Genomic DNA, 13866 nt, shown 5'->3' on the forward strand with positions numbered 1-13866 from the left:
CCAAAGTGGCTTCTTGTGAGGTGGGCGGGGCATGACTCCGGCCTCATCAGATGGTGATCTTGCAAGACATTGTACTTATGGTTAGTGAAAGAGAAGGATGATTTTGTGGCCAAGTCGGCATCCCCAAAGCGAGAAGCAGGTCTCCACGCTGCCATCCTGGTGTCTTGACTAGGAGTGAGTGGTGAGGGAGCGTTTAAAAGCAGCACCTCCTTGTTAGCAGCGAGCAGCTGAGGTGCAAGTTGGGTGAGTCAGACAGTGAGAGAGGGGGGTGTCATGTGGCGGCTCACTTTTGGAACTAAGTACGAGTGAATACAGGCTGCGATCTTGCCATTGCAGCCGACGTGAAACACCCTGCCAAACCCGCCCAATATGGCACTTAGAAATGTTTTCATAGCATTCACAGTGCAGAAGGAGACCATTCGGCCCATCGAGTCGACACTGGCCCCTGAAAGAGCACCCCCCCTAAACCCACGCCTCCATCCTTTCCCCGTAACCCAGCAACCCCAACTAACGTTTGGTCATTACGGGGTAATTTAACGTGACCAATCCACCTAACCCATACATCTTTGGACTATGGGAGGAAACCGGAGCACCCAGAGGAAACCCATGCAGACACGGGGAGAACATGCAGACTACAGACAGAGAGCGACCCAAGCCAGGAATCGAACCTGGGTTTCTGGCGCTTTGAAGCAACAGAGCTAACCACTGTGCTACCGTGCCGCCCACAGTTGAATCTCGCCCCTCATTCTAATCAGTTGAGGAGACCACACTCTTGCCTATTCTGTTCAAGCATGTTGCAGATCCACTGTAAAAGGCACCATGCTATATCAGGCAAACTTTCACTCTTAAGTTGCTGTGAAATGAGAAGTGGTTTGTGGGCAGCTGTTGGTGTGATGAACTGCAGTGGTTCACTGCTGATCACAAAATCCATGATGCAAGGTTATGACCAGAAATCGCCAGCAGAATCTTCCAGTGCTGCCAGTGGCACACCCTCATTGCGGGTTTCCCAGAGGCGAGGGGTGCATTCAAAAGGAAACTCTGTTGACAACAGGAGGATGAGAAGACACTGACACCGGTCAATGGTGGGCAACTTCCATCACATGGAAAATCCCACCCTATGTGTTCAAGTCTTTGACATTTTCCAGCCCCTTCGCACCAGCCAGACCTTCCAGTCCCGTCAACGTCTGGGCATTTCAATGTCTCACCATGGAGGAACCGGAGTGGAACATAAACCCATAATCTTCAGACCCAGTGATGATAGTGCGAGATAAATCGCCACACATGCACATGAAGGTACGAATGGTTTACATCACAATCGTATGATGTGGTAAAATCCTTAATTCAGAATCTCACAGTAATGTTTTGTGATTACATTGAACACATTACCACCTGCCATTACCCTCCATGTGTATTGAAACTTCAGCAACTGCAGTTTCCGAGGTAGGACATAAAGCCAGTTTATAATTAACAGAAAGGAGCACTCACTGTGATGTGTTGGGTAGACTGGGTCGATGTGGACTGCACTTGATGCAGTGTAGCGAGAGACAGACCGCCAACACTTGATAAGATGCAACACGATTTTATTTAACATCTAAACTATTATACATGTTCAACTGTGGGTTCACACTATGCTGACTTGACTGGAGACATGATACTAGCCTAACCAGACTTACTAGCTACCACATGGTGTTTGCACTGGCCAGCTCACTAACTCTGACTGTCTCAGAGACTGGGTCCCGTGAGAGCGGGAAAACTGGTGTTCTCTGGCTTTATAGTGGTTGTGTCCTGTCCGGTGATTGGCTGCTCTGTTCTGTGTGCTTACTGTGTGTCAATCACTGCCTGTCTGCACTCCATTGTATACATAGATGGATATTATGACATCTCCCCCCCCTTTTTTTTTTGTTTTGTATTGTGTGTGTTGAGATAATAAACATTAAGGTGCATGTGCGTGTGGATGTGTATATGTGCGTGCCTATATACAGACTGTGCTAAAATGACCTTATGTACATAGGAAGGTGTCGCTAGTGCACATATAGGGCGATGAAACGGTAACGATATTTACAGAGGTCAAAACGATGAGGTAACACAGTTGTGCAAAAGTTCAGTCTATAAGTTTAGTCTCTGAGGCGGGCGACAAATTCTGGTTGACCGCCTCAAGGGTGGATCAGGGGCCGCCTGCACTTGGATAGGCGGGACCGCCACCAATGCGGTGGTCGCAGAGGTCGGCAGGATTGCTGGTAGATCGGTGGCCTCGTGGTAGGGCACGTCCGGAGGGAGCATTGTGTGAGGCGGGACATCATGGTTAGGTGACGGGCATGGAACTCTGCGCAGTGCCCGTCTGTTGCGTCGTAGGAAGGAACCATCAGCCATGCGGACGAGGCCACTTGCTTGACCACAACAGCTGTGGCGGACCAGCCGCCGTCAGGCAACTGCACACGAACACAATCAGTTGGGACCAGCTCGGGGAGATCTGTGGCATGAACGTCGTATGCTGATTTCTGTTGGGCCCGAGACCGTGTGACCGTGAGGTGGTCAAGGTCTGGAACATGGATGGCTGGAACCGTGGTTCGCAGAATGCGATTCATGAGCATCTGCGCGGGAGACAACCTAGTGGACAGCGGGGATGATCTGTATGCCAGCCGCGCCAGGTTGCCTGAGTCTGCAGCTTTGCAAAGTAATCTCTTGACGATATGGACCCCTTTTTCGGCCTTCCCGTTTGACTGCGGGTAATGGGGGCTGGAGGTTACGTGACAAAAGTTGTATAGGCGGGCAAAATCGGACCATTCCTGGCTGTAAAAACAGGGACCGTTGTCACTCATCACCGTGAGCGGTATCCCATGCCTGGCAAACGTTTCTTTGCATGCTTTAATCACCGCCTTCGATGTGAGGTCGGACAGTTTCACCACTTCTGGGTAATTGGAGAAGTAGTCGACCAGGAGGACATAGTCACGCCCCTGGCGTGGAAAAGGTCGACACCGACTTTGGACCATGGGGAGGTCACTATCTCATGTTGCTGCAGAGTTTCTTTGGGTTGAGCTGGCTGAAATTTCTGACATGTGGGGCAGTTGAGGACTGAGTTGGCAACGTCCTGGCTGGTGCGCGGCCAGTAGACTGCCTCTCGAGCTCTGCGTCGACATTTCTCGACCCCCAGGTGACACTCATGGAGTTGGCCGAGCACCATAGCTCGCATGCTCTGCGGAATCACAATCCTATCGAGCTTCATGAGGATGCCGTCCACCACCGTCAGGTCGTCCTTGACGTAGTAAAACTGGGGACACTGTCCCTTCTGCCAGCCATTCGTGAGGTGCTGCATCACACGCTGTAGCAGAGGATCCTTGGCCGTTTCCTCACGAATTTGGATGACCCTCTCATCAGTGGCCGGAAGGTTGGAGGCACACAATTGCACCTGCGCATCGATTTGGCAGACAAAGTCAGTTTGTTCACACGGTGTGGTGAGAGACCTGGAAAGGGCATCTGCAACAATGAGTTCTTTGCCTGGCATGTAGACAAGTTAAAAGTCATAGCGGCGTAGCTTGAGAAGGATTCGTTGTAACCGAGGCGTCATGTCATTCAAATCCTTCTGGATTATGTGGACTAGTGGCCTGTGGTCCATCTCAACCGTGAATTTTGGGAGAACATACACATAGTCGTGAAATTTGTCGATTCCCGTTAGGAGGCCCAGGCATTCCTTCTCGATCTGAGCGTACCGTTGCTCAGTGGGCGTCATGGCTCTGGAGGCATACGCAACTGGGGCCTATGAGGAGGAGTCATCCCGTTGGAGGAGCACCGCCCCAATACCGTCCTGGCTCGCGTCAGTAGATATTTTGGTCTCTTTGGTAGGGTCGAAGAACGCCAGAACCGGGGCTGTGGTGAGTTTTGCCCTCAGCTCACACCATTCGTTCTCATGAGCGGGCCGCCACTGGAATTCCGTCGACTTTTTGACGAGATGGCGGAGGGCTGTGGTGTGTGATGCCATGTTGGGAGTGAACTTCCCGAGGAAGTTGACCATCCCTGGAAAACGGAGGACCGCCTTCTTGTCCTTTGGGGTCTTCATGGCATTGATCGCCGAGACCTTGTCAGCATCTGGCGCACGCCTTGCTGCGAGATGTGGTCACCAAGGAGTTTGATTTCTGATTGACCAAACGAGCACTTGGCTCTGTTGAATCGGTGGCCATGCTCATGGATTCTGTGGAATGCCTGCTTGAGGCGATCGATGTGTTCTTGAGGAGTTGAGGACCAGATTATGACGTCGTCAACATACACGCGCATCCCCTCGATACCCTCCATCATCTGTTCCATGATGCGGTGCAATACCTCTGAGGCAGAGATGATGCCAAAAGGCATCCGGTTGAAGCAGTAGCAACCGGACGGGGTATTGAATGTGCACAGCTTGCGACTGGATGCATCCAGCTATATTTGCCAGAACCCCTTGGAGGCATCCAGCTTTGTAAAGAGTGTGGCATGAGCCATCTTGCTGGTCAACTCCTCGCGTTTTGGTATCGGGTAATGTTCCCTCATGATGTTGCGGTTTAAACCCTTGGGGTCGATGCAGATTTGAATCTCCCCTGACGGCTTTTTGATGCAGACCATGGAGCTGACCCAGTCCGTGGGTTCTGTGACCTTTGATATGATGCCCTGGTCCTGGAGATCCTGTAACTGCTGTTTGAGGCGGTCCTTGAGGGGCGCCGGCACCCAACGTGGTGCGTGGATCACAGGGGTGGCGTTCGGTTTGAGCAGGATTTTGTATCGGTATGGGAGTGTGCCCATTCCATCGAACACGCTGTGGTACTGTGTGATGATATCATCAATTTCAGCCTAGAAGTTCTCACCAGGTGAGGCCGTCGCCTGTGAGGATGACATGGTGTGGACTCGCTGAACCAAGTTCAGGAGTTTGCAGGCCCGAGCACCGAGCAGGGATGCTCTGTCAGGTCCCACGATCTCAAATCGTAGTGTCGCTTTAAATGACTTATTGGAAACTCCGAGTTGGCATGAGCCACTGGCAGCTATGGCATTGCCATTGTAGTCAAGGAGCTGGCAGGCCGGTGGAAGAATGCTTGGTCTGATGCGGATGGTGTCGAGATCGGATTTGGAGATGAGGTTCGCCGTAGCGCCGGTGTCCAGTTTGAACCGGGTGCGAGCCTTGTTGACTGTGAGGACAGCACACCACTCGTCGTCGGGATCCACGCTGAGGATCGCGAGGTGCTTTGCTGTCTTGGAGAAAGGCAGCGCATGCTTCGTAATGATGCCCACCCGGTATGAAGATTTGAGGCACGCAGCATCAGGATCTGTTGGGCTGTCGGGGTCAGAGTCTTGCATGGCCTGCTGCATTGAACAGACGCTTCTGCGCCGCGGCTGGGATTGCTGGATGCTGGGCAGTGGAGCAGATCTGCAAAGGGCTGCGTAGTGACCAAGCTTGCCACACTGTAGACACCGTCGTGATTTTGCCGGACATTGCCGCTTTAAATGGGCGGAGCCACAATTCAGACACGTCATGACGCCAACGTCAGCACATTCCGTGCGCCATCGCGCATGCGCAGTGCGGTCGAACGACATATGCACCTGCGCAGTCTGGTTGTCGGTCTCGCCGTCCCCTCGTTCGTGGTGCGCATGCGCAGGGGCCCGGGAAAAGCGTGCGGAATGGCCATTCTCGTTGATACTTAGGCCCTGCATTTGTGCAATGGCCTGAACCCGTTCCGCCTCGTGGGAGGTTAGCTTTGCCGTTTCTGCCGCCCTGATGTAGGAGCACCGATTGTTAGCATGTTCGTGGAGAACGCACGTTTCGATGGCGATGGTGAGGGTGAGCTGCTTGACTTTCAGGAGCTGCTGGCGAATGGAATCGAAGTGAAAATGATCTGATCCCGGATCATGGAATCAGTGGTCGAGTCATAGTTACATGACTGCGCGAGGATGTGCAGATGGGTCAGAAAGGATTGAAAACGTTCATCCTTACCCAGAAGCCTCTGCTGGAAAAAATACCGTTCAAAGCTCCCATTCACCTCAATGTTGCAGTGGCTGTCGAACCTCAGTAGGACTGTTTTAAATTTTGTCTTGTCTTCGCCTTCAGCAAATGTAAGGGAGTTGTAGATGTGGATGGCGTGGTCCCCGGCTGTGGAGAGGAATAGTGCGATCTTCCTGGCGTCCAATGCGGCCTCAAGGTCGGTGGCTTCGAGGTAGAGTTGGAACTTTTGTTTGAAGATCTTCCAATTTGCCGGTGATGCGGAGCTGCGGAGGAGGGCGGATGTTTTCCATGTCACCGGATGGCTGTTTGCAGGTCAACGCTGATTCACTCAAGTCAGGTCCGTCAATTTTCAGCATCACTCAGCTGATACCATGATGTGTTTGGTAGGCTGGGTCGATGTGGACTGCACTTGATGCAGTGTAGCGAGAGACAGACCTCCAACACTTGATAAGATGCAACATGATTTTATTTAATATCTAAACTATTTTACATGTTCAACTATGGGTTGACACTATGCTGACTTGACTGGAGATCTGATACTAGCCTAACCAGACTTACTAGCTCCCACATGGTGTTTGCACTGGCCAGCTCACTAACTCTGACTGTCTCAGAGGCTAGGTCCCAAGAGAGCGGGAAAACTGGTGCCCTCTGGCTTTATAGTGGTCGTGTCCTGTCTGGTGATTGGCTGCTCTGTTCTGTGTGCTTACTGGTCATCCTGTGTGTCAATCACTGTCTGTCTGCACTCCATCGTATATATAGATGTATATTTTGACACACTGAAATGCAATTGCATCTAGGTTTGAAGAAAATAACTTTTCCCATCGGACAATAGTTTAATAGGTCACAATTCACTACCTTGAGAAAAATAAACATTTCAAAAGTTGCACATTAGTAGTGGATTTGTTTGTCTGTCTCTTCATTGGGGGACAAACATTAATGAAAACTATCTGGAATTGTTTCCTTTCAGAAGCCATCAACTTATCTTAAAGCTTCTCCAGTCAAATTTGCAACAGTGAGAGAAAGTGGCATTGTGATTGATTGGTTCTGTCAGGCTCCAGCTCTGTGTTTTGACTGACCTGACTTGGTGGTTCTCACAATCTTCATTTCCAGTGATAAAGTTGGCTGTTCGTGTGTAATGCTCTCATGCTGACACATATGTCGAAGCACCAACTGTCAGCCTGAAACACAGGCTGTTGGCATATGTGGCTGCAGGAGCGTGAACATCAGTGAGACAGGATATGTATCTGGTACTCTACTGTCAATATCAGTGGTAGTACAGTGAATAGTGCTGGTTTGTATATTATTTGGCTCATTGCTAAAATGGATACTACTTCCCAGTAACAAAGCCTGTGCATTGGTTTTATTTGAGATTACATATATTTCCCACAGGAGAAAACTTGGGGCTGAATTTTATGACACCAGTACCCAGCACACCAAACATTATGTGAAGTAGAGCATGATGATGTTGGGAGGGGTTCCCAAAGTCATCACACACATTGTGAAATTACACTGGGCGGACATGTTCTGATGGCGGCAGCCTCGCCAACACCAATCAAAGGGCCAGTGAAGCAACTTAAAGAGATAATGCACCACAGTTTTGAGAGGCCTGTGCATTTTTTCATTTGTCGTACAGGAGAAATGGGTAAGCAGGGATCATGTTATTTACAACTTCTACATCCTGGGCAGCATACAATACTGGGAGGAATGGTGGAGTGAGAAGGTACAAGTACACAGGTTATTTGAAAGTCTGAGAAGTCCTTTTTATAACAGTGAACCATCCTGCTCACTTGTAAGTTTGGAGGTTTAACTCCTTCTTCAGGCTTTTACAGACTGGCCACATAATTATTAAGGGAGAACCTCTGAAAAGCAGAAGGTGAAAAAATGGACACATTCCTTTCAGCTGCAGAACTTCCTCACATGAGAAGTGGAGGGCAAGAAGAGAGAGGAGGTCAGCGGTCTGGGACATCATCATAGAATCTGTCCGTAAGACCAAGCAGTGCAATCTGAAAGGGTTACAGGACAGCAAGGCTTGCAAAGGAGAAAGGGCAGGAGGAGGTGCCATACACTCTGCTGAGGGTCTATAGAGTTTGATCCAGCTAGCTTGTGATGGCCAAGGTGTAGTGCAGAAGAAGGATCGGCCTCTCAAAAGGAGACACTAATCTCAATTGGTGAGATCGCATGCAACTGTGTAGGTGAGCATCCAATACCAGTGGCGATGAAAGTGACTGCCACTCTCAATTCTTATGCCTCAGGTTCCTTCCAGGGTCCTGTTGATGGTCTGTGTGGTGTGCCACAATACACAGCTGCTTAAAGCTTGTGATGTACATCTCCAGAAAGATCAATGCCTTCATACATTTTAAAACAGGTGCGGATAGCCAGGACTTGCAGCTACTGCAGGCTTCCCAAAGGTTCAGGCACCCATGTATCCAACATGGCACTTGCTGGAGACCGGGGAGGCTTTTGTATATTCTAAGAGCTTCCATTCATTCAATGTCCAGCTACAGTGCGATCAGCAGCAGGAGATCCTACCAGATTTGTACAGGATATCCTGGGATTTGCCATGATTCTATATTCCCCATCACTCCTGTCATGATATTCAAGTGAACGTCACAGCACATACATACATACATAATGATGGACAGATCAACGGACCAATTAGCACACACAACACGACAGCCAATCACAGACAAGAGCATACACAGTACAAAACAAGGAACACAACACTTCCTGAGCAGTCCAGCAGGAGACGGCTCAGGGCACAGACCTCATTGCCAGCCACTCAGACAGTCACCATGTGCTGAGTACCAAAGTTTCCTATGTTAATAGTCAAATGAAATAAAACTGCGTTGTACCATTCGCAACCGTGTTGGTTCGTCTCTGTCTCAGAGTACCCAACACTTCATGGTACCAGAGGTGAATTAATACCTACCCACAAATCTGCCATCCTGCGCCATGGACACCGTCAACACACCGCAGCCGTTGCAAGTCGCTGGGAACCTTAGCGTAAATTGGACGTGGTTCAAACAGCGTTTCGAACTCTTTCTGGAAGCAACGAAAAAGAGAGCGCCTCGGACAAAAGAAAGATCACCATCCTCCTCACCACCACAGGTCAGCACGCCATCCATGTCGACAACTCTCTGGTGTTCGCGGAAGCCGAGGACAAATCTAAATACAAGACGGTCCTCCTCAAGCTCGACCAACACTTCAACGTCGAGGTCAACGAGAGCTTTGAGAGGTATGTCTTCCAGCAGCACCTGCAAGGTAAGGATGAGCTCTTTCAGTCATTCCTGACGCATCTCCGCATACTCGCGCAGTCCTGCGGTTACGACACCACCTCAGAGTCCATGATCCTGGACCAGATCGTTTTTGGGGTCGCCTTGGGCACCCTACTCCAGCAGCTTTTAAAAATAAAAGGCCTAACCTTAGCCTCTGCAATCGGAGCCTGTGTCCTGCACGAGAACGCGACTAGCCGCTATGCCCAATTTCAGGTGACCGAGTCAGCGCGGAGAGGGTCCTACGTGGCCGGATCGGCGAGCCAGGTGCCCCACGAGGCCGAATGGGTCCAGGCGATCGAGTTCCTCCCGGCCCATGGCCCGGACGAGGGCGGCCGTTTTGCGCGCTTTTCGAGGCCTCCCGCGCTTGTGCGCGCCAAAACCTACGGCAACACTGAGGGACGTGATGCGCAGGCGTGCTCAACACAAGACCGAACTGCGCATGCGCAGTGGCGCAATGAACGCCATGACATCATGACGTGCGGCAACTGTGGAGCTGCACATTTAAAGAGGCAATGTCCCGCAAGAACCCAACAATGCCTACGCTGTGGCAAGGTGGGCCACAACGCTGCTTACTGTCGAGCAGCTCAACCTGTCGATCTTCCACGTCTCCAACAACCTCGCAGGGACGTGCGGACCATTCAGCCTCCCCATTACGAATCGGGCCCAGACGACATCCAGACCGGTGACACAGATGACCGAGACGCCTTCCGGGCTGCGGTCATTGATGGGAACCGAGTCAACACGATCAATCGGGGTGATGAATGGTGTGCCACCCTGACGGTCAACTGATCGCCGATCACTTTCCGCCTGGACACTGGCGCCTCCGCCAACCTTATAGCATGGTCTGCCTTCTACGCCATGAAGGTCAGACCACCAATCCGCCCATCCTGGTGCAGAGTGGTCGACTACAATGGGAACGTTATCCCGGCTATGGGATCCTGCCAGCTCCAGGTGACTCACAACACACACATGGCCACACTCTCGTTCGAGATAGTCGGCTCATCGAAGGACTCCCTGCTCGGCACAAAGGCATGCAAGGCTCTCCACCTCGTGCAACGAGTCCACTCTCTCTGTCCAGACGGCACGTCTGACTTCCTGGATGCAGAGTTCAACGCACAGCTTCAATCGCTCCTCGCCCACAACCAGGAGGCATTCGAGGGCATGGGAACACTGCCATACACCTACCGAATTCGCCTCAAACCAGACGCCATCCCGGTCATTCACGCACCTCGCAGAGTCCCTGCGCCACTCAAAGACCGCCTCAAGCAGCAGCAGCAGGATCTCCCAGACCAAGGGGTCCTATCCAGGGTCACGGCACCCACGCCATTGATCAGCTCCATGGTGTGTGTCAAGAAGCCCCCCGGCGAGCTCCGGATATGTATTGACCCAAAAGACCTCAATAACAATATCATGAGGGAACATTATCCCATACCCAAACGGGAAGAGATCGCGAGTGAAATGGCCCAGGCGAAAATATTTACGAAGCTGGATGCCTCTAAGGGGTTTTGGCAGATCCAACTGTATCCGTCTAGCCGAAAGCTGTGCACCTTCAATACTCCTTTCGGCAGGTTCTGCTACAACCGGATGCCATTTGGCATCATCCCGGCATCCGAGGTCTTTCATAGGATCATGGAGCAGATGATGGAAGACATCGAAGGGGTGCGCGTATACGTGGACGATGTCATCATCTGGTCCATCACACCACCCTTATCAGCCTTCCCGAACAGGCGCCGGAATGTGGCGACTAGGGGCTTTTCACAGTCACTTAACTTGAAGCCTACTTGTGACAATAAGCGATTTTCATTTTTTCATTTTTCACAGGAGCACATATATCATCTCCAACGCGTTTTTGCCCGCATACGGGAAAACGGCCTGCGCCTCTACCGAGCCAAGTGTTCCTTTGGCCAAACCGAGCTGAAGTTCCTGGGGGACCATATTTCCCGGTCAGGGGTCCGTTCGGATGCAGACAAGGTGAGCGCCATTACAGTCATGCCGCAGCCGGCAGACAAGAAAGCAGTGCTACGCTTCCTTGGCATGGTCAACTTCCTGGGGAAGTTCATTCCCAACCTTGCCTCCCACACGACAGCTCTGCGCCACCTCGTCAAAAAGTCCACAGAGTTCCAGTGGCAACACACACACCAGCTGGAATGGGAGGAGCTCAAACTCAAACTCACCACTGCACCGGTATTGCCGTTTTTCGACACGTCTCGTGCCACCAAAATCTCGACTGATGCCAGCCAGTCCGGCATTGGGGCAGTGCTCCTGCAGCGGGATGACACGGCGCCATGGGCCCCAGTTGCCTATGCATCGCGAGCCATGACCCCCACAGAGCAGCGCTATGCGCAGATCGAAAAATGCCTGGGCTTGCTAACCGGTTTAGACAAGTTCCATGATTATGTGTATGGTCTTCCCCAGTTCACTGTTGAAACTGACCACCGCCCCCTGGTCAGCATCATAAACAAGGACCTGAACGAGATGACCCCTCGCCTCCAGCGCATCCTGCTTAAACTCAGGAGGTCCGACTTCCAACTGTTCTACACTCCAGGGAAGGACCTCATCGTTGCAGATGCCCTATCCAGAGCAGTGAGCACACCGCCCAACTTGGAGGGGTTCGTCTGTCAGGTCGAGGCGCAGGTGGCCTTCACATCGGCAAATCTGCCAGCTGACGACTCCAGTCTGGTCCGTATTCACCGAGAGACTGCGGCCGACCCCCTTCTACAACGTGTGATGCGCCACATGACGGGAGGGTGGTTCAAAGGGCAGTGCCCACAGTTCTACAATGTCCGAGACGACCTGGCCGTCATTGATGGTGTCCTTCTGAAGCTGGACCGGATTGTGATTCCACACAGCATGCACAAGCTGGCTCTCGACCAACTACACGAAGGCCACCTGGGGGTTGAGAATTGCAGACGAAGGGCCCGAGAGGCGGTATACTGGCGGGCATCAGTGACGATATTGCCAACATGATGCTCAACTGTCTCACCTGCCAAAGGTTTCAGCCGGCGCAACCTCCTGAAACGCTTCTGCCCCATGAGCTGGTGACGTCCCCCTGGGCGAAGGTGGGTGTGGACCTATTTCACGCGCTCGGCAGGGACTATGTCATCATCGTTGACTACTTCTCCAACTACCCAGAAGTCATACGCCTGCACGATTTGACGTCGTCTGCTGTCATAAGGGCCTGCAAAGACACCTTCACTCGCCACGGCATTCCGATGACTGTCATGTCGGACAATGGACCCTGTTTCGCCAGCCAGGAATGGTCATCGTTTGCTGCCTCGTATGGCTTTGCACATGTGATGTCTAGCCCTCTGCACCCCCAGTCCAATGGAAAGGCGGAGAAGGGCGTTCACATTGTCAAGCGGCTCCTCTGCGAGGCTGCTGCCGCCGGATCGGATTTCTGCCTCGCCCTGCTGGCCTATCGCTTGGCCCCACTAGCCACTGGTCTCTCACCAGCCCAGCTGCTGATGGGTCGTGCCCTCAGGACCACCGTGCCTTCCATCCTGGCACCCACAATAGACCATGCTCCGGTACTGCACAGGATGCAACTGCAGCGCGGTCGCCAGAAGAGGTCATATGACACACGGGCAACTGATCTTCCCGCCCTGGCCCCTGGAGACGAAGTCCACATCCACCTACCAGAAGGTGGCTGGTCAGCACCTGCCGAAGTTCTCCGACGCGTGGCTCCCCACTCATTCCTGGTTCGCATGCCTGATGGATCCGTTCGTAGGCGCAATCGCTGGGCTCTTCGCCTACTTCCACACTCGCTACGAGATCTTACACTGAAACCGTGTCCTCCTGTTGTTCCTGATAGCGACTTCGTGGAGCTGCCTGCTACCATGATCCTTCCGTCGTCGCCCGTGGCCAGGCCCGCACCTCAGCCGGTGGTTCCAGACTTACCCTTGAGGCGGTCAACCCGCATTCATCGCCCACCTACTAGACTGGACTTATGAGACTGTTTACACGTTGAACTCATGCAACCACTGTGTTAACATGTTATGTTCTTATCGTTACAGGAATTCGTTTTATCACTCCACATTTCCCCGTTCTTTGTTATGGTACAACCTCGTTATTATGTCACACCCGACATCGCCCCTTGTATATAGTTAAGCCCCATGTATATGCTGTAAATATTACACACACATACATTTAGCTGCACTCAGTACACATCTCTAATTATAACCACATAGGCACATAATCTTGTAAAAAAGGGGGGATGTCAAGATATTCAAGTGAACATCACAGCACATACATACATAATGATGGACAGATCAACGGACCAATTAGCACACACAACACGACAGCCAATCACAGACAAGAGCATACACAGTACAAAACAAGGAACACGATACTTCCTGAGCAGTCCAGCAGGAGACGGCTCAGGGCACAGACCTCATTGCCAGCCACTCAGACAGTCACCATGTGCTGAGTACCAAAGTTTCCTATGTCAATAGTTAAATGAAATAAAACTGCGTTGTACCATTCGCAACCGTGTTGGTTCGTCTGTGTCTCAGAGTACCCAACACTTCAACTCCCAAGTTGCAAAGCTTTTCATCTCCCCCTGCACGTTTGGATGGCTGGCTGGTGGTGGTGGAGGAGGGACGGGGCGGGGCGGGGGGGGGGGTGGTGGTGGGT

Source organism: Scyliorhinus torazame, chromosome 4 (assembly GCF_047496885.1).
Source record: "Scyliorhinus torazame isolate Kashiwa2021f chromosome 4, sScyTor2.1, whole genome shotgun sequence".
Lineage (NCBI taxonomy): Eukaryota > Metazoa > Chordata > Chondrichthyes > Carcharhiniformes > Scyliorhinidae > Scyliorhinus > Scyliorhinus torazame.